A 20,223-nucleotide genomic window follows, 5' to 3' on the forward strand; every position below is an offset into this window, starting at 1 on the left:
AAGCACACCTTTTTATAAAAGAAAATGGTTTATTTATTTTATAGGCATGAATGTTTCGTCTGTGTGTTTTCCTGTGTAGCACATGCAGGCAGTGCCTGCAGAGCTCAGAAGAGGGTATCGGGTCTCCTGAAACTTTAGTTTACAGATAGTTGTGAGCCACCATGCCGGTGCTGGGAGCGGACCATGAGTCCGCTCCATCTGCAAGCTCTGACTTCAGCACCTGGTTTTCTGTAGCACTGGAGATTCAGTCCAGGGCGTCCCGCATGCCAGGCAAGCAGTCCACCAATGGAGCTACATGCTTATTAGTGTTATATTAAAATGTTTATTTTTATTGTTAATTATTTGTATGTGTGCATTTGTGTGGGGGCATGTGCACAGAAGTGCAGCAGGTGCCTCTGGAGGCCAGGGGCGCTGGCTCTCCTGGAGATGGATGGAAGTACTGGTGGTTGTGAGCCCTCCTATGAGTGCTAGGAACTGAATTCGGGTCCTCTTCAGGAGCAGTCCAGACTCTTAACTTGCTGAGTTATCTCTCCAGCTCTCCCAAGACTTTTATGAACTGTTATTTTTATATCTTTTAAAAGGTTTGTATCAATTTACTGTGTCACAGACATTATTAATGGTTTGTATCAATTTACTGTGTCACAGACATTATTAATGGCCCCTGTGTTGGATATTTGATTTGCTTTTTCCCTTTTCTCTTCTCTTCTCTTCTCTTCTCTTCTCTTCTCTTCTCTTCTCTTCTCTTCTCTTCTCGTCTCGTCTCGTCTCGTCTCGTCTCTCTTTCTCTCTTCCTCCCTCTTTCTTTCTTTCTTTCTTTCTTTCTTTCTTTCTTTCCTTCTTTCTTTCTTTCTTAGAATTTGTGACTCAGTAGATAAAACATTCACTTGAATGCCTTGCTCTTTAGTTCTTTGTTAGTGCAATGAATGGCCTTTGGGTGCTATAAAGAGGGCTTTACCTGTAAGGCTATAGGCATTTTGGGGTTGTTCATTTTCATTGTCTGTGGGTTTAGAGCCCCAGAAGTGTAGCTAAGAGAAAGAGTGAAGAGGACCCAAGACAGTCCCTGAGTTGGGGAGACTGAAGCAGGAGGTCTGGGAGTTTGAGGTCATCCTTGGCTACATGGTGAAGCCTAGGTCAGCCTGGGCAACCTAGCAAGACTCTGTTCCAGAAAACACAGCAACAAAACAGGAAAGGAAAGCAGGCAGGGATAGGCCATGCCTTTTATCTCAGCACTCAGGAGGCAGAGACAGGTAGATATCTGCAAGTTTAAGTCTAGGCTCGTCTACAAAATGAGTTCCAGGACAGCCAGGGCTAGACAGAGACATCTATCTCAAAAACCAAAAAACAAACAGAAAAGGAAATGTATATGGTTTTCTTCTTTGTGTTTGAGAATTTCATTCACACACATAATATATTTTGACTGAGTCTCATCCAGTCCCTTGGCTCTGTCTCATTTGCCCACCCTCCAGCTGTCGCCTTTCATCTCAGTACGTTTTCTTTTTAAGCCATTGAGTCCACTCAGCTCAGCCAGTATGTGCACAGGACAGCGGTTTTATTGTTGTTATTGTTTTGTTTTGAGACATGGTCTTTTTATCTAGCTCTGGCTGGCCTGGGACTCACAGATATCCACCTGCCTCTGCCTCCCCAGCGTTGGGATTAAAGGCTTGTGCCCAATGGGAAAATGTATTTTTATGTAATGGAAGTGGGAAGAGTCTATTACGGTGCAGGAGTGAAATGTAGGGGTTATACACAGAGAATCCGAGCTGTTTACTGAGTCCAGCATTAACCTATTAGTACAAATTAGACTTTGAATAGGTGCTTCAGATCCACCCAGGGTAGTTTATGCCCTGTATCTGCTTTGATTGGAAATGATTAACCAAATGGTGTTTATTGCCTCATCTCTGAAAAGATCTAAAAATAGTTCCTATTGGCTATCCTGTCAGAGCAGTTGTCAGATGTTAGCCAGATTCCTTTTTGTAAGGTCGAACATTGTCTTATTTTGGGGCTGGCTTGCTTTGTGGCCCAGACAGGTCTTGAAGGGATTCTTAGACCTTTCTTCTCTTCCCCATTGTTAGGATTGCACGTGCGCTACCACACCCAGTGGCCCTTGTTCGGTGAGCTTCTGTAAAGGTTTATGGAGCAGATAACTTATATATATATAATACATTTATAGCTTTGCTTTCTATCCAGGGTTTTACCCTCCCGTGAACTGTTTACTTTTTAGCTAACCAGCTGGGGTATAACCAGGAACACAGCATGTTTCCTAGCTTGTCTAGGGCATGATGGATTGGATGTAGCCTGTGTACATTGTATACATTTATGAGAAGTCCAAGCTAGATCCCGAATTCAGTCCCCAGGACACAGTGAAGCTAAGTACCTGAGTAAAGCCATGAGCTGACTTCTGAGTCACCAAGCCAGCAGAGTCAGAGGAGCCGCACTGCAGTGCCTCAGGATGCTCCTCACAGCAAGTGCAGCTGAGCAGCAGTGGCCAGTGTGCTCCTCTGTACTGTGAAGAAACTGGCAGACATGCTTTGAAGGGCGTGTGACTTAGTAAGGAGTGAGGCTTCTCGCCTGATGCTACTGCGGTAGGATGCTCTGAAGCTACCTTGTAAACTCTAAGGCCTGCATTTCCAGCCTTTTCTCTCTGCCATTTTTGGGGACGGAACCCAGGTCCTCATGCTTGTTATGTGGGTGCACCCCACTAAGTAATGCCCCAGCCCTGGGATATCCTTTACTTCCTCACTATTTCCTCTTATTTTCCTCATTCCTTCCTCTTTACTTACCACGTTTTACTTTATCCTTTTAAATTTGGGAGACGGACTGGGGGGGGGGGGGCAACAAATGTTTATAAAGTCAGGAAATAAAGTATTGCCGGTCTTTCCTTTGGGGCTTTATGTAGTGGGTACATTGAATAGGTGGCTTGAGTCCAGTGGATGGCCGTATACTCATGCACATGTGGGCTGTGCTGATTGGATGAAGGGAAGTTGGGAGGGAGCTAGGATGGGGTGATGGGGGGCTGGAGGGAGGGCAAGATGGATTGGATGTAGCCTGTGTACACTGTATACATTTATGAGAAGTTCAAGCTAGATAAATGGCTCCACAGTTAAGAGCACCTGTTGCTCTTGCCGAGGACCCAAGTTCAATTCCCAGCACCCACCGGGTGGTTTATAACCATGGGTGACTCCAGGGGATCTGATGTCCTTTTCTGACCTCCAGAGAGCACCAAACATGCACATGGCATACATACATACATGCAGGCACCACACACATGTAAAATGAATAAATATATTTTTAAACGTGTATAATTAAAAAAATTGTGATTATTTTCAAAGAATAAAAAGTATTATATATTTTAAAGAAAATACCAAAACAACAAAAAAATTGTATCTGTGCTGAACATGTGTAGACTTTTTTCTTACTCACAAAGAATACAGTAAGAAACGATTGGTGCACAGTTTATACTGATTGAAGTTGTATTACCAGCCATTTAGAGACATCTCAGGTGCCCAGGAGACCTGCCATTATACCTAGCAGACTCGAGCACCTGTGGGTTTGGGTATTTCTGAGGAGTTCAGAATGCAGTCCCCTTCGGACAATGTCTGCCATCCACCCCGGGTTCATCTCTTTCTCAGTCTTCTGACGTAGTCCCTCCCTCCATCTTGTTACCCGTTTCTGTGTCCTGACCCTTCAGATGTCCGAGCCTCTGCTGCTGCTTAACACGCTGCTGAGGTTGTGTGTGTACCTGCAAAAGACTAATTGCCTGGGGTGGCCTCTGATGGCCATGTGACCCTGGAGAGTAATCTTTCTAAGCCTCAATTAAGTAAAAAGCCATGTCTGCTGCAAGATGGTATCTTCTGCATCAAACAGGGAGCTGCTCCCAAGAAATCTCAACAATGAAGATACCAGTAGACATTTCAGGGTGGGGGAAATATCACAAACTGCCCTCTAGATAAGGAGCGATAGGAAATTAATGGCTGCTAACAGAGGGGAGTCTTCTTCAAGGATGATTCCCCCCCCCCATCGGGATTCATGTGTGAAATTCTCAGAAAGAAGGAGAAAAAGGCACAGTAGCAGTGAACGGGGCTGAGGTAAGTTGAGGAGTTAAATGAGGCGGTGCAGGTGACTGTGGCTTCTAGAGTCGGAAAGGACCTACGTGGGGCTAGGCTGGTGTGCTTGGGTGACTATCATGCAAGCTGGGCTCTCTTGGGGTCCCTCTTCACCCTCATTCCCAGAGGTCCTTCATCATCTTCTGGGTTGGTGATTCAGGTTTGCTCTATTACGTTGCCTTGAGGAAGAGCAGAGGGAAGGCAGAGGCCTTTGAGATGCTCTGCTCCCATTGATTAACAGCTTGACTGAGCAGAGCGTTGTTGACAGCTTTCCTTCAGGACTGGATATATGTGAACATGGCATCTTCTCGCCTTGAGTATCTGTTAGGAAATGGGGAGCTTCAGACTCCTTTCCCTCCCTTTTTACACAGGTTTGATCCTGAGGCCCAGGTTGGCAGTGAATCTGAGGAGAGGAGAAAAAGATGGCTAGACTGGAAGCCAGCAGGTCCCTGCGATCCTCCTGGATCTACATCCTTTGGTGCTGGGGCTCTGCACATGAGGGACACCCTCATAGGGTACATGGGGCTTTTAGTTCTCCTCAGTTTTGAGTACACATTATATTTAACGTATAATACAAATATATAATTGAGTAATGTTAGAATATTATTTTGAGGGTAGGTGAGACAGGGTCTTACTAAGGAGCTCTGGTTTTCCTGGAACTCGCTATATACATCAGGGTGGCCTCAGACTCAAAGAGTCTCCACTTGCCTCTGCCTTCTGAGTGCTGGGATTAAAGGCTTGCACCACCATGCCCTGTGGTCTCCAATCTTTGAATATCTTGACTGTGGGTCAATGTTTATTTACTTGATGTTGGGATCAAACCCAGGGTCTCATGTGCGTGAAGCACATACTCTACCAATGAACTTCCCAGCCCTTTTGTGTGTGTGTCTGTGTTTAGGCACACAAGCATGCATACATGTCCACACAGATGCCAAAATATCACACTGCACATGTGTAGAGGTCAGAGGTCAGAGAACTTGCAGGGACTGGTTTTCTCCTTCTACACTGTGGGATCTTTGTCCTCAGGCTGGAGGGGTGCGCTCGAGAACTCAACCCATCTATTCTCTCGATTTTCTTCATTCTGCCTGAAATAATGGTACTTAGTAAAATAAATAAACAAATAAAAATTTTTCCCTCTTACTTAGGAGCACAGTTTGGCCAAGAAACATCTCTTGCTAGGGCAGATGTGTGCGAATTTGCTGTTTTATGTGATGGGTTCTGTCTACTTGGACAGCCAGCAACAGCTGCACAGTGCAGAACTCGAAGGGAGCCAAAGAAAGAGGGAGGTTCATAGGCAGAGAGATCGTTGGGTTGGTGGGGGTCAAGCGTTTTTACTAGAATTCTAGGCAGATGTTATTTTAGGAAAAAAAAAAATTCCAGGCATTTTTGGAAATCTGTTTCGAGAGGCATGTGGCTGGAATCCTGGGCTCCCAGCCAGGGTCTAGCTTTGTGGAATTTACCCAGTTGAATTTAAAACAAAACAAACAAACAAAAAGCAAAACCAAAAGGAAGGTTCAGCTCATAAACTCTCAGCGTGCGATCCCTCAGGGCGCTCACTGCCTCTCAGGGGCAGCCCCTGCCTCTGTGCTCAGAAGTGAGTCTAGGCTCTGGGTGGTGGCCTACTTGACACTGAGTCCCAAGAGTGGCTGTTTTGACAAGATCTGAAAATGATTATGTGCTGGAAACTCTGGGAAGTCCAGGGCTTTACCAAGGTAAGAATGCTTTTTTGATTTCCCCCACTGACTATTATTGCGAGATGGTATTTTGGTGTTTTCTTTCGGAGGTCTGGGGTGTTTATCTAAGTGCCCTCTTCTTCAACAGACTTCATTCATCTGTGCTTGAGGCCATATCGTAATCTTCCTAAGCACAGGATGGATCCTGGCTACTGCTGTGTAGGATCCACCAGAGAAGACTGCTCCGATGTGAGTGTAGGCCAGTAGAAAGTCTTAGCCAGAGGGCAACTACATCTCAGGAGGAGCTTTTAAACACAAAAACCATGTCTGGGTAGACATACTAAAGTTAAGAACAGTTAGCCAGAAGTGGAACTACAGAAGCTAAAAAGCAAGGTGAGATTTTCCCAGAATTATCGACTTTGATGGATTCGATCTTCATTTTCCTTTATGGCCTGGATGGTACTTCCACCATGGAGTGAGTTGTGCTACGGTCTGGGGCCCTCTTTCACTTACTGTCTTTAATTCACATTCACACTTTAACATACTTTCCTACCACCAAGGATGTGGGAAAATGGTATAGGAAGTTGACAAAAGTTATATTCATGTCCACTTTAATCGCAGAAAAAATAAGTGACTTTTTCTACTGTTTAGTAGAAGTATAATGTTCTTACTTGTATATAACATAGATTGAAAACCTGTCTGAGGCATGGATGTTCAAACACTTCATGCTGGGTCCCCAGTTACAGCACATTAAGTAGCACCCATGTGCACACATTCTGAAGGGGCCTCTGCAGCTCGGCGGGTTGGCGCTTTCCCACCCAGAGCTGGAGACACTTGAAAGGATAAGCATGTTATGCTGGAGGGAGCGGAAACATGTCTTATTTTAAATATAAAGAAACTGTCATGCACCTGGGTACTGTGGCTTGCGCCCATTATCATGGCTTCTTGGAAGCTGAGGCCGGAGGATTGCCTGAGATCAGGACTTTTAAGGCCAGCCTGGGTAATATAGCAAGTGTCTTTCTCTTAAATATGGGAGGCTATAGGTTGGATGGAGAAGGATGGAGAGAGAAAGGAAATGAGGTCTGGGGCTGATGGGATGCATCTGTGATGGGTCCTTACCTGGCAGAAGCAGGGCCCTGGGTTCTGCAGAACCAAACAGACAATGTGGAGGTTTCGCCTGCTCACGTACTTGCTTGGCATTGAGTTGACAGCAGAGGTTTAGAAAGTGGCTTCATGGAAGATGAGCTGGAAAGAAACAGCCGTGTAATGACGAATGTATGCTGTGCATCATGATGGATCAGTCTGTGTGAACCACAAGCCCAGCAGCAGTATGCACTGTGGCGTGATGGTTTAGTGTGTGTGAACCAGCAGCAGTGTGCATCGTGTCATGATGGTTCAGTCTGTGTGAACCACAAGCCCAGCAGCAGTGTGCACTGTGGCGTGATGGTTCAGTGTGTGTGAACCAGCAGCAGTGTGCATCATGTCATGATGGTTCAGTCTGTGTGAACCACAAGCCCAGCAGCAGTGTGCACTGTGTCATGATGGCTCAGTCTGTTTGAACCACAAGCCCAGCAGCAGTGTGCATCATGTCATGATGGTTCAGTCTGTGTGAAGCACAAGCCCAGCAGCAGTCCCAAATGATTATTAATGAAGCAGACAGATTCTTGTCACCTAGTGATGTTGGAGTCAGTCACTGATGGATTAACTCCTGACTCATGGGCTTGTGGTGACGCTGGTTTAAACAAGCCAACCATGCTACAGTTGTCTGAAATCACACAGGTACTGATGGGTAGTGGAGGAGATTTGAGGATGACGACTAAGGACCGTTACTAGGATTTTGCATTTACTGTACTTTTTATGGTTAGACTTTGCTCTTCTTACTTACTTGGGGGAAATTTTTATTGGGCCAGCAAGATGGCTCAGCAGGTAAACTGAGAACTTGAGCATTACCCCTGGGACTCACATGGCGAGAACTGACTTCTGTGAGCTGGCCTCTGATCTTCACACATGCACAGAGTTCAAGCCCAGAGGTTTAAGATTCAGAACAGATCTCTCTCTCTCTCTCTCTCTCTCTCTCTCTCTCTCTCTCTCTCTCTCTCTCTCTCTCACACACACACACACACACACACAGTCATAGGCAAACACTCACACACTCATAGGCAGACACACACACACTCATAGGCAAACATACTCAGACACACACACACACTCTTCCTTATTTATTTATATTTTTTGAGGCGCTCACTATATAGCCCTGTATGGCGTGGTAGGTGAATTCTCCTGCCTCTGCCTTCTGAGTGATTTGAAAACTACATTGGTGTAGTCTGTCTGGTTCCTTACTTTCCTTTCCTTTCCCCTGTTTTCCTGTCTTGCTTTCTCTCCTTATCTGTGATGTTTCCTGTAGTTTAAAGACAGGAAATCAAGATGGTAATGCAGACCTTTAATCCCAGCTCTTGGGGAGAAGAGACATCGGGGTGGATCTCCCTTGAGTTTGAAGCCAGCCAGGTCTATATAGTGAGTTCCAGGACAGCCAGGGCCATAGAGTGAGACCCTGTCTCAAACAAAACAAAACAACCTCCCAAAACCCAAACAAACAAACAAAACAAGCACCAACCAACCAAATAAACAAGCAAAAAACCAAAAGATAGGAACTTGATACCACAAGGACACAAGTCAGGAGAGTTCTGTTTGCAGGGAACCTTTGTTCTGGAATCAGATGACAAGCCAGTACTGGTGTCAAGCTCTAGAGTTAACCCTCCTCACCTGGCTTCCACGCTGGGCCTCCTCCTGTTGCCCCACCTGGCATCTCCAGCCGTGGCATCTCCTGTTCTGTTCAGTTGGTTTCCATGGACATTGTGTATGTCAGGCAGATGCTCTACCACTGAGCCTCGGCCTAGTCCAGTGCTGCATCTGTCTGCTGGCAATATACAAGAGTTACATTAAGACAAATCGAAATGATCCTGCCTGATTGTACAGCCTAGTGGGGAAGATAAAGCCGACAGATAAGAGGTATGCAGGATTCTGTCAAAGCACAGGCAGCCCTCTCTACCTTTAAGCAGGTTGAAGTGACACATTCTAAAGATGAAACATGTGATAATGTTATGCAAGACAGAGGGATGGTATCAGAAAACTCATCTGCCCTTTGTTGCTACAGAAAGGGGTACCAGCTATAGCTTCTGTCTCCAGCCACATACCTCTGGCTGCCGCAACAGACATTGGTGGAGGTGAATGGCTGAGAGTAGCTCCAAGTGGGTTGGAGATGCAGGATGAGTACCTGTATCCAGGATGCAGGTTCAGTATGTAGCGGAGGTCCAGAGAGAGTCTCTAGGGATGCCTGTGGCTCCTTTCTGCAGGGATTGTTGCTTAGAGCAATGGGAGTTGTTCAGTGAAAGAAGTAAAGGTGGGTAGGGAGGTTGGGCGTGGTGGAGCCACCTGTCATTCCCAACACTAGGGAGGCTAAGGCCAGAGGATTTCAAATTGAAGGGCAGCTACAGTGTACACCCTACTACTGAATACGTACCCAACCCTTTCTGTACTTCCTGAAGGTGACCTGGTACAGCAGAGGTGTCGAGGCTTCAGCTCTTCTACCCTCGTGAGTACCAGTGATACTCAAGCATACATTTAACAATGTTGCTGACCCATCCCTCTGGCTGGAGAGATAGCTCAGTGGTTAGGAGCACTTGCAGCTCTGGCAGGGAGCCCAGGTTCAATTCCCAGCACCCCTGTGGCTGTTTACTGTTTGTAACTCTGGTTTCAGGGGCCATGACACCCTCTTCTGGCCTCCTCAGGCACTGTACCCATGGTGCACATATATACATTCAGGCAAACGCTCATTTATATACATATAAATGAATTGAAGGGTTTTTTCTTTGCTGTTGTTAACAGAGCTCTGACAACTGGTAAATTTGCTGGCTCTGCCTTTGCATATGTCCCAAACCTGGCCACCTTTTCCTGCCCCCATTGTCGGCACCCGTGTTTTCATAAACCACCTCTTGCCTGCATGATTGCAGCAGCTTTCGTGATGCCCCCACTGCTTCTGACCCTATGCCCTTTCCCTCAGGTCTCAACACAAGCTACTCTAGAAATGTCGATCAGATTGTATAGCTCCTGCTCAGACGCTTCCTATGGGACGCCCAGGAGCTTCCCTTAGCTGTCTGTCCCACGCAGAGGCAATGCCAGAGGCCCTAGGTGATCTCTGGGCTAAGCTGACTTCTCTGCCACACAGATAAGCATCTTCCCCAGGGCCTCAGGGCCTTTGCCGATCAATGCTCTTTCACAGCTCAGAAAGTTCTGCCTTTACAAATCCCTGTAACTTTATGTGCCAGATGTCTTCGTGTGCTCCCTTCAAGTGCATCCTCTTATAGGGGCCCTCCTTGTCTCCCACTCTGACCCACTGCTGGAGCAGCATCTGTCTGGGATGCTGATCCTCTGCTGACAGTTGGTGTGCACAGGGAGGGAGCCAAGTTGGTTGCACCTTCCGGCTGCTCAGCTGGTGTTTCGCCCACATAGCGCTTTCTCACCTCTGGGTGTGGGCAGGCTGCGTGGTGCCCGGTGGCATCAGCAGGGCCGTGGGGTGGGGGTGGAGAGGGAGTGAGGCGTGTTGAGATCTGCACAGATGCGGATGTGGGCATCTCTTTGATTTTGGCGAGCAATGGTTAGAACTCGGTTTTTGTCAGAAATGTCATTTATAAAAAAGGTAACTATGAAGCACCTAAGGGGGAAGAAAAAACAAACCAACCTCTGGTGGCTCTTAAAAGAACACAAGGAAAGAGTGATGGAGGGCAGAGAGACTGCCGAGCTGTGAGGAAGAGGCAGAGAAGCACACGCTGACTGTGACGTAACTGTTCAGTTAGAGTTAAGATCGGTTTTCCTTTGTGAGAGTCATTTTGTGTGTGGTGCGGAGGGGACACATGCCCCAGCACCTGCGGAGGTCAGAGGACAGTTTTCAGAGGTCTGTTCTCTGCTTCCACCTTCCTGAGTCAGGGTCTCAGGCGGGCTTCTGCTACCGAGCTGTGTGCTTGGGGTCTATGAGCTCCACCCGCTGCTACTCTTCCTCCCCCCCCCCACCATCCCCACCCTCACCCCTGTCCTCCTGTCTCCACCTCCCATCTTTCCGCAGGAGCACTGGGATTGCAGATGCATGCTACTGCATGCCACGTTTTACAGGAGTCTCTGGAATTAAATCTGTTCTCTGGCTTGCACTCCAGAGCCTTTACCCACAGAGCAATCCCCCTGCCTATATAGCCCCAACGTTTAAATAGTACTCACTCATGTGCTATAGTTTGTGCTCTTCAGATGCTGAGATTCTCCTAGTATCCTGTGGCAGAGCATACTTGTAATCTCAGCACTTAGGAGGAGCTAGAAGCAGGAAGATCAGGAGTTCAAGGCCAGCTTGGACTACTGGAAACTGTCTCAAATATAAGACTGAAAACCCACATAAACCAAGAAGGAATACTGTAATGAATATTTCACATAGTATCTTTCTGTGGTTGTTTTTGATTCCCCTTTGAGTCAGGGTCTCAAGTACCCCAGGTTGGCTTCAAAATTACTATGTAGCCAAGGATGGCCTTGAATTCTTGATCTTCCTGCTTCTTCTCCTCTAGTGTGCTGGGATCACAGGCAGGTGCCATCACATCTGGCTTTGTTAGGGAGACTTTCAAAAAACTTTTTTAGGTTTGTTTTTATTCATGCGTGTGCCTGTTAATGAGTGCCACATGTTTGGCACACCCATGTTGGCCAGGGGAGGCCATTGGCTCTCCTAGAGCTGGACTTACAAGTAGCTGTGAGCCACCCAAGGTGGGTAAGCGGTTTCATCAGTTGAGCCATTTATCCAGCTTCCTGTGAGAGAGCTTTTAAAGCCACTTTGCTTAGAGGTGTGATACAAATAATGAAGATTTATCTTCAAGTAAAATATCAAGACCCCATGGCTGTATAAATGCTGCTTTGGTTGGGTCTGACGGTTTAACTTGATGTTCTGGCTAACGTAAAGAAATACAGGTTTAGGGCTAGTGGGGTGATTCAGGAAGTAAAATCACATATGAGTTCCTGACAACCTGGTTCAGTCCTAAAGGTGGAAGGAGAGAAAGACTCCATAGTCCTCTGACCTCTCCACCTGTGTGCCATAGCCTCCCTGGCCACACGTATCCACACACACATCCACACAGATAATAATAAGTGCAAACATTTAAAAAAAGCAATACAAGCATTTTTAGCTGTGCTTGGACACACTGTGTTTGGAATGATGCATGAAGATAGACCTGGTTTGGAAAGTTTGGGACAGGGTGACCTTGAGTCACCCTTGCCCCGAGCTGGACTGAGATAACAGATCCCCTTGTGATGGCTGGGGTTGGGGGTAATGGCGAGGAGGTCCAAGGAAGGCTGCTTATTCTGTGATGTTTCTCTGTGCTATGGCAACTCCTTGTGAAAGTACTTGTTTTGTGGCTGTCTTCTAAGTAATTGGAGATATTTTTATGTGAGGACTTTGATCTGACGAGAAAGTTTAATTAATATTCTGTTCCAGAAAAGCTCAGATACGTAAGAGTTTGTAGCAATGAGATCTTCGTGTGCTTGTGGTATGAGTGTGTGTGTGTTCACATGTATGCGTGTACGTGCATGCATGTGAAGAGGCCAGATGTTGATCAGTATCTTTTTTGATCAATTTCCCGAATCTAGATCTCGTGGATTTGGCTAGCTTAGCTAATCAGCCTGCCTTGGGGATCCCAGCTCCTCTGAGCATTGGAATTACAGGCAGGTCACTACACCCTCTCAGTCTTTCTGTCTGTGCTGGAGATCTGAACTCAGGTTCTTATGTTTATACAGTGGAGATTTCAGCCACTGGCCAACCCCGAAAGCCCCAGAAGCTGCTTCTGATAGGAACACTGTGCTGTGTGGTTATGTGTCATTGAACTGAGATGTTCACGTCACTTGGGGAAGGTGTCAGGATGTTTGTGTTGCTGAGATACCGATTTTTGAGGCGTCTCCTTCCAAGCATGACTGTACCCTGGTTGTACTTGGCAGACTCCTACGGCTTTAGAATGTCCGCCACCGCCTCCGCCAGTGGCTCTGATTCCCCTGCTGAGACAAGCCCTGCCTGTTGGAATCACATTTTTCTCCAGTGGAGTTTGCAGCTCACCTGGCACGCGGTGCTGCATGAGGTCTTGGCTTTGTTCCTGCCTTCCTCTCCTTGGTCTCAGTTACTACTGCAGCAAGGAGCGAGGGCCCCAAAGGTGAGACTCAGAGAGGCATAATCTCACTGGGAGGAGTAGGGGGAGGAGGGAGAAAGGATAGCTTGGACATACCAGGTCAGGGCCAGCAGGCATCCCATGGTACTGGGACATTTCTTTTAAGATGCCATGTCAGATTTATGCACCAGTTTTAAAAGATGGGCAGGCGGGAGTTCAGTGCCCAGTGCCATGTTAAGTGGCTTACAATTGAATATAACTCCAGCTCCTTGGGACCTGATACTGTGCCACCCTCCCCGTATACAAACCTACAAAACAAAAATAAAAATTATAGAGAGGATCGAGGACAAGTGTAGTTTGACAAAAAGAAGCCAGAAACATTCACTCAGTTGCGGTTTCAATCCAGCCCCATTCAGTTTTTTATGAACTTATTAATTGTACAGGCCAGGTTTCGTTATATTTCAAACATGCACATAATCATGTTGGTCAAGTTGTCCCCCCTTATAAAGATTTTTTTTTAAGATTTAAAAAATTTGTTTTGTTTTGTTTTTTGTTTTTGTTTTTTTCGAGACAGGGTTTCTCTGTATAGCCCTGGCTGTCCTGGAACTCACTTTGTAGACCAGGCTGGCCGCGAACCCAGAAATCCGCCTACCTCTGCCTCCCAAGTGCTGGGATTAAAGGTGTGTGCCACCACCGCCTGGCAAAAAATTTTTTATGTCTATGAGTATTTTGCCTCCGTGTATGTGTGTGCACCACATGTGTGTCTGGTGTCTGAGGAGGTCAGAAGAGAGTGTCACATCCCCTAGAACCGGAGTTACACACAGTTGTGAGCTGCCATGTGGGTTCTGAGAACCAAACCTGGGTCTTCCCCAAGAGCAACAATTGCTCTTAACTGAGTCATCTCTTCAGCCCTACGCTTCCTCTTTAATAAATACATAACTAAATAACTAACTAACTAACTAAATAAATAAAAATAGCAGTTGCACAGAAGGACCCTCTGAGATGGAGACATAGAGACACCTGCGTGGTTAACTCAGAATTTGAAACTAGTGTGAACAGTTGCAGGAGAGCATACTGAGGCGCTGAGGGAAGTGGCCTGAGAGTGACAGGCAGGAGTAGAGAGCAAGGTGCCTGGCATTGTGGGGTCTGCTGCCATCAGCACTGGGCAGGCAGTACTTTGGGGCAAAAAGCCTGGCTGGGATCCCAGTTTGCTACCTGGGAGCTAAAACCCCGTCAGGGTGACAGAAGGTTGTTTTAGATGCTGTGAAACACTGGTGGCATCAAGGGAGAATGGCCAGTCAGGTATTATCTTCCTTTTCTAGAGCTGGAGGGAGGATGTTACATCCCTGAGCCCATGTCATTTATTCTCACCTCCAGCACTGGACCTTGGGGGCTGGCTACCTTTGTGCTTTCAGTAACTTCTTGTGGTTTTTATTTTATTTTTAAAAAGAGTTATTTATTTATCACACACACACACACACATACACACACACGTATTCTGTCTTCATGCACACCAGAAGAGGAAATCAAATCCTGTCACAGATGGTTGTGAGCCATGATGTGGTTGCTGGGAATTGGACTCAGGACATGTATGCTCTTAACCACAAGCCTTCTCTTCAGCCCCAAGCCTTCTCTTCAGCCCCCTCTGTGGCCTTTATTGAGATGAGGTCTCTGTATGTAGTCCAGGCTGTCTGTGTGTCTGCCACCAGCCCTGGGTTCTCAGTAATGCTTGCTAACCCACTCACCCAGCTTCCTGGGAGAGGACTGTGAGTTAGCATACGTGCTTCATTGATGAGGCGCTCCATCTCCAAAGACTTGCTCCTTAACCCGCTCTGCAAGTCTGTTAAGGTCTTGGACGAGTGCCATTTTATTTATGAAATCCACACCCAAGTCCCTGTACAAAGTAGGCCTTCTCCCTCCCTGGCCCTTTAGTGTGTGTTTGTAGTTCTTGTAACACAGGCTTTGTATTCTTTCTGTCCGGACCCTAAAAGCTTCCAGGCCAGTGAGGTGAGAATTTTCTTCTCTGCAGAGCCAGAGTGGAGGCAGCTTCTCTCTGTCCACAGGCCCTAACTCTGTCATGTCTTCCCTGCCGTGCTTCGGGACACCAAAGTCGGCACACAGCCCTCGAAAACATGAAAATTGTCTGTGTCCTAGGCTTAGTACGTTCCAGATTCTCGTGTACAGCTTGATCCCGTTTAGGGTGAGTTTGTGACCAAAGCATGCAGGTAGGGTCAGGTGTGCTGTGTGCTGTGATCTTGCTGCTGGACTCAGCTACCTCCTCCTGTCTAATAGAAAACCTAATAGTCTAGGTGTTTGCCCGACTTTGAACTCTTTAAGATACGTTCATGTACACAGCAGGCTGTTGCACATTTCATGAGGGTACTTTGACCACCTTGCTCACCCAAGCTCACTTTCATGTTGAACATTAAATGTGCATTCACAAGGGGGAAACTGAGGGACTCGAGCTTTCTCTTTGATGAAGAGTCCTTGGCCACACCCCAGGCCAATAAAGTGAAAGATCCAGGCCGAATTCCCGCCTTCTTGTTCTCCGAGGCCTTCCTGGCATATTGAACTGGCAGCCCGTTTTTGTTTTTATTTTCATCTTAATTAGTCATGCTACTGAAAGCAGGCATGCAGCCGTGATCTGCCGAGGGTGTGGAAGGGTGCTCCTGGCTCAGCGATTGGAGGGAAATGGTTGCCGTATGTGTCAGCCTTCCCTGGGAGGACACGGGGGTGGGGGAGGGTAACCCCCTTCTTGGTGTTCCCAGAGCCAAGCTAGAAACTGTAACTAGGGCTTCGGTGGCAGCTGTGTCTAAATTTGGCGGCTTGGTTACCGCTTTGGGGAGGGGATGCCCTGAGCTTGCCCACACAGGCTGGGCTTTCTCTCCCCCCTTCCTTACCACGTGCTTTACGGAAGAGCAGGGCGGCGGGGGGTGGGGGGGAGCTTTTATCTGGGTGTAATGTGAATTGGAAGCATTGGGGTTATCGTTTCCTTGGGCATTGGGTACAATGGGAATGCTTATACAGGAACACTGTAGCTGGGAGCCTGGAGAAACCATTTCAGACAGAGTGGACGGTAGAGACATTCACAACTAACAGGATCTTCCCCGAAACGTGGGTTAGTGAAGCCCCTTATGGCCACTGTTCCCGGGACTGGCCTCATCCAGATATGTGTGCAACCAGTCCTTCATCCCAGGTAGCCATGTGTCACTCGGTGTGCCCTTCAGAGGGATACAGAACTTGCAGCTAACGGCAAACTATGGCTGCAGAGCTAACCTACCAGGAGTGCAAGCCAGCATCCTGTGTCTGTTATGATCAATACTCTCTTGGCACTGTCTCTTGGCCTGTGTGTTGTTCTCTCTGTCTTTCTTGGTTTGTAAGGAGAGCAGAGTGCTAATGTGCTCCTGTAGTAAGAAAAACTATGTAACCCAGCAGAAGGTGACGGTCACCGCTGTTCTATGCACCAGCATCTTGTGTCGGGATTCCACCTGGGTGCTGGTGGGGACAAGAGGCTCAGGAGAAAGAGGAGTTCCCAGACCTCGGGTTTTAGACAGGTGCAGGTAGGGTGCCAATGGGAGGGAACCTGATGTTCTGTACCCCAGTCTACAGGGGACTTTTCAGAGGACTAGAGAGAGGAGGAGAGGCTGGGCCAGAAGGAAGTCATGAAGGGAGGCGTATCTTCCATTACTACTGTCTACTTAAGTGACAGATGGGTGATCCGTGTGAGTCCTGGATAGCTGGCAGCTTTTCAGAGCAGTAATCTTACATTTTTCTGCGCAATCTACCTGAGGCTTAACGCCACCTGAGTGTTAGGGAAGCCGTTAAACGGGCAGTGGCAAGACCTTTGCTCCCGCTCTTTTCTCCCCCTTTTTTATGGCTGGTTCTGTTTGCAGTTCTTTGGGGCTGGGGGCAGGGCACGCCTATCACCCTAACAGACTTGGCATCCTTTATGGAACATGAGGAAACCATTGTGCAAGAAGAGCCTTAGCTCTGAATTCACCTGTCTGGCCCTAGGTAGCCCTGCATGGTTGGGGGGCGGGGTTCTGCCATGCTCATTTACATACCCGGAAGTCAGCAGTTGTGCAGTTACTTGATCGAGTGTCAGAGCCAGGCTGTAAGCCCAATCTTTCCTATGTTTAGGGCTCCTTTACCAGGAAGCCCCTGTCCCCTGAGATAGAAAGCAGGCAGAGTGTCCTGCTTTCTGCCTCTGGTGCTGCCTGCACTGTCCTTTGCATCCTCCTCCTGTTTGTCTTTCTGGGCTCAGTCTTCTATGCACCCTGATTGCTATTTCTGGAGAGTCGGCTTTCCTTACCAGGGCTACAGCTGTTATGGTTTTCAAAAACTGCTCAGAACCTCTAGGTTAGGGAGTGTGGCTCAGTGAGGAGTGCTTGCCTAGTATGCTCTAGGCAGGTCCTGGCCCACATCTCCAGTACTGAAGGTGGTATGGGGGGGCAAAGGAGACCTACTGTGTTTCCAAGGCTATCTCATGTGTCACTTAGCTGTGTGATGATTCTAGACTTGTGGCTGCCTATGAGGCCACTATGGTAAGAGCTTGCTCCCCTGTGCTGGGAGCCCACATGTGAGATTTGGGGTGAAGTCCTCCACTTCTTGAGAACTGGACATCACTGGACTTTCACTGACCCCTACAGGACTATGTTCTCACTGCAGCAAACACAGAAAGCCAGGAGCTGACAGAGTCTTCCCTGGAGGCTCTGCCCTGCAAGATGGGAGGACCCCATTGTTCTCCAGTGTCCTGGCTGTGCTGGATACCATCCATACACTTCAAACTTCAGGGCACTGCCACCCCAAGTGACTTGAATCATTCTGAACTTTGTGTGGCTTATGTACTTCATCTGTCTGCTATAGGCCTTGGGAAGTCTGCTCAATTAGTCTCCCCTTCTTTACATATTATGAACCTAGGGAAAAACTTTTTTTTAATGCCAGAAATAAGTCACAGAGTCATGATGTTCACTTGACCGTCCCTGCTTTCTAACTGTTTAAAGCGTCAGGAGCTTTAGGGTGTAGAAGACAGGGGCTCCTTTTCAGTGTCCTGGACTCAATCAGAAACACTGGCTGCCTCTGGGGCCTGGTGGCCACTCCTGCTTCCCTCAGTACCCAGATTAGATTTAGAGGTCTGCGTTCCAGTTTGTTCTCAGAAAATAGCTGGACTACCTAGCAGTGCCAGGTGTTGTTGTTAGGTTCTGGGGAAAGTGATGTAAAGAGAGACAGGAGGTGTGAATAGGAGGCCAATACTTGAGGGGTACAGCTGTAAAGAGACAGTGACCCCACTTAGTGCAGCCAGAGAAGACTGGAAATTCTCCACCAGCTTCCTGGGACCAACCGCTTCTGGGAGGGACAGGTCAACAGGAGAGCCTGCTAAGCCCAGTTCCCAGATGTAGTGTGTGTGTGTATGTGTTTTGCATCAGTTCTAGATGCCTCTGAGCTAGGAAGCCTATCTAAGATGACAGGCCCTTCCATGTAAAGGAATACTGAAGGCCAACATGTAAGGGGGATGTGGTGTCTTAGGTTGGCTCACAGTGCCCCCTGGTGGTAGTGACGAGCACTACACCTGTAAGGTTGGGCCTGCAGTCAGGAGCTTCCCACTAGGCCAGTAGTTCAGGGGTCACCCAAGGCCATCAGAAACACAGATAATATTTGCATTAATAGTCATCACAGTAGCAAAATAACAGTTATGAAGTAGCAACAAAAGTCATTTTATGCTTGGGTCACCACAGCATGAGAAACCTTTAATAGGATTGCATCATGGGGAAGGTTGAGAGCCACTGTTCTAGGAGAAGCATTTTAAAACTGTCTAGGTGTGTACTCGTAAATCCAAACTTCATCTGTCTGGGGCTCCCTGGGACTGGCTATAGATTTGGGGACTGGACAGTGCTTGGCTTAAAGGCTCCTGACTGGTTCCAGTGGGTGGGAAAACCACCTCTCCTTCCTTTGTGTTTTAGAAACAGGGTTACAGTGTAGCCCAGGCTAGCCTAAAAACATCTGCTCTTTCTATCTCGGGCTCTTATGTGCTGGGGTGACAGTTGTGGATTACAACAACCAACTCTAGAAACTTTGACTTCTATCATATTTACACACTGCTCGCCAGAGTTTGTGCTGTCCTTCCACCATATGGGGTCCCAGGGATGGAACTCAGGTTGTCAGATTTGGCAGCGAGCACCTTTACTCTCTGAGGTGCCTCCTAGGTCCCAAACTACACCAGTCTTGTAGATGGAATTCTGGTGGCCATGTTAGTGTCCATCTAAGCACAGCATCAGTAAAACCACTGCAGGGGTGGCTATAGGGTGACTCTGGCACATCCCTCTCAGAAAACCTGGGCTCGCTTTGTGAGAAGACTTGAACACTATTGGCCGTTATTTGGCTTAATGATATTTTCAACAGAAATGTTTATTTCTCTTCTACAGTACTGAATACAGCTGACAGGGTTGAAAGGTAAGAATGGGGCCTAGAGAGATGGCTCAGTGGTTAAGGGTGTTCTGTTGCTCTTGCAGAGGAGCTTGGCTTGGTTCTCAGCGTTCACATGCTGTTCACAACTGTCCATTACTCCAGACCGGGGAGGGGGAGGGGGGAATCTGGTGCCCTCTTCTGGCCTCTGAAGGCAATGCATGCATGTTGTGCACAGGCATACACTCAGGCACAAATATACACAAAATAAAAATAAATAAATCTTAAAAAGAAAAGAGACCTGACCTTACTCTTGACAATACCATTGAGAGAATTAAAATTGGAACTGGGCTGGGGTGCCGCTCAGGGTGCTTCCCTCGTGTGGAAGTCATTTTGTTGGGCGTGCACATTGTTGGGCGTGGAGAACTGTAGATGTAACAGGGTTCACTAGAGACCGCTCTTTCTGGGGACGGTAATTTATTCCCTTCCCGCAGCACTGATTCATTGTGAAGGTGGTGAGCAGCGGGGGCGGTGGTTGAAACAGTGTTCTCCTGCACAGACCACTCTGGACTGGACCTCATATCAGTCCTCCTCGGTCAGAGCCACAGGTGCTAGGATTATAGGCATTAGCATCACTGTCCTTGGCTTTTTCTAGGTATTTTAAACACTGGAGTGATGGCTCAGCGGTGAAGAGTATTGGCCTCTTTTTGGGAGGTCTGGCCTTTGATTCCTAGCACCCACATGGTGGCTCACAACCTTTGTAACTCCAGTTCTGGTGGATTGGAGCCCTCTTCTGGCCTCCTTGGGTACTGCATGTACATGGTGCACTGGCATACATGCAAGCAAAATACCCATACATGTCAA

The 20,223-nt window shown here is 47.5% G+C and overlaps 1 protein-coding gene across 4 annotated transcripts in view; it reads left to right on the top strand.

The window, feature by feature from the left end:
• Vgll4 (vestigial like family member 4) overlaps positions 1-20,223 on the top strand; it is a 118,634-nt gene that overhangs the window by 34,485 nt on the left and 63,926 nt on the right. Inside the window, exon 1 of one of the 4 annotated variants that reach the window (XM_021165071.3) lies at positions 5,643-5,815. The exons of the other annotated variants lie outside the window; for them this stretch is intronic. The gene's annotated coding sequence lies outside the window, so the exon portion shown is untranslated. Of the gene's footprint in view, positions 1-5,642; positions 5,816-20,223 lie in introns of those variants that run through there. 4 annotated transcript variants of the gene reach the window in all.

Source organism: Mus caroli, unplaced genomic scaffold, assembly GCF_978045245.1.
Source record: "Mus caroli unplaced genomic scaffold, Mus_caroli_1 scaffold_7, whole genome shotgun sequence".
In the NCBI taxonomy this organism is placed as follows: domain Eukaryota; kingdom Metazoa; phylum Chordata; class Mammalia; order Rodentia; family Muridae; genus Mus; species Mus caroli.